Genomic DNA, 1,633 nt, shown 5'->3' on the forward strand with positions numbered 1-1,633 from the left:
GTGGTGTTTGTTGTATAGCCAGCTAGGCTTTTATAAAAAAATAATAAACATTAAATAAACAAAAGACAAATAGCCAAAACTGGTCAAAATATCGCACTCCTATTATTTTGTGAACAACTGTATGTATCACGAAACTTATAAAGAGCCTATTGCGCATGTATACATAGATGAAATTTCATGAAATGCTCCAATATATAGATATATGTATGTACGTATATATATATGTGGATAGATATATGTATGTACGTATGGATTGTGGAAAAAATTGCCTTAGAAAATCTTATCAACTTAGCTGAAATAGAAAAATGCATACATGTTTTGCTGAAACAGAAAAATTCATACATGGTTGCAAAAATCCATTTTGCAATCAGCAAATCGATTTCACGCAAATATCATATTTTCGGCAAGCAAGCAAATGTACAAAAGCCCGCTCCTTTCCCCGTTTTCCCGCTTCTTTCTGTACACTTGTCGTTCTGACTTCCATTTTTATTTTAGAGTTTGTTTTGATCCGACACAAGCACGCGCCTGCCTCCGCAAACACCCCCTCTGCCTAGTGCTTATTAGATTTCTGTTTCTCTTTTGTTATTCGTTTTTATTTTTAATTTTGCTTTAAACTATGCTACACGCTCGCCTCCGCAAGCATCCCCTTGTTTCCTTCTTATTTTTTGCGTTGAACTGTTGAGCGTTCTTTTGTCGCTCGCTTACAAAAAATGCAGCTAGTATAAATGGTGGTCTGGACATACAACATTGCAAGTTGATAAAATCGTTGTAATAATAATATATCTCAGTCCCATAGGGTTTTTTTTTGATAACTTTTGATTTTGAAATTTTAGCAAAAGTCATTATAAACAATTTGTGAGATTGAAAACGAAAAACGTGGAGCGCATGCAATACAAAGCATTAGATTTAATTGACAATATTCAAACTACATACATAACATAGACCTAAAATTTCTACAGCGAAAGTACAAATTTGAGATCAATTTTAAGCGGTCGTTATTGATATACCCACATACATACATATATTACTCTTCAATTTCAAATCAGGCCTATTACATACGCCCCACGCTTTTCATTTTCCATCTCATAAATTGTTTATAGTGACTTGCTAAAATTTCAAAATCAAAAGTTATCAAAACAAGTTCTATGGGACTGAGAAATATTATTTTATAATTTTAGTCCATTTATAAAAGCGTGGTACATTAAAAAGTTTTTTTAAATTTTCTTTTATACTTTTTAGTCTTGTCTGCATAAAATTTTGCAATAGATACTAAAATAATTCAACTTGCAGTGAAAAGAGAACAGAAGACTATGCAAGCAAAATGTTGTTTGCTCATATTTAAAGCTAAAACAGTCAACGACGTAACGTAGACGTAGGTTGACGCAGACACGATCTACCTTATGGGATTCGCGTGTTAACGAAAACTCACCACCACATGGCGGTGACGTTGCCGTTGCTTCTCTCTCTCTATCAACGGTAAATTTGATATGCTGCTACGTACGTCAACCTACGTTTACGCTACGTCGTTGACTAACTGCGCTTTTAGTATATGCCTACATATTAGAGGTATACGCCGCCGAGCACCGCCGCCGCCGCCTGTTTTTGTCATTTCTTACGCGCCGCCGCCGAGTTA

Source organism: Rhagoletis pomonella, unplaced genomic scaffold, assembly GCF_013731165.1.
Source record: "Rhagoletis pomonella isolate Grant_MI unplaced genomic scaffold, Rhpom_1.0 Rhpom_scaffold_00003, whole genome shotgun sequence".
NCBI classification, from domain to species: domain Eukaryota; kingdom Metazoa; phylum Arthropoda; class Insecta; order Diptera; family Tephritidae; genus Rhagoletis; species Rhagoletis pomonella.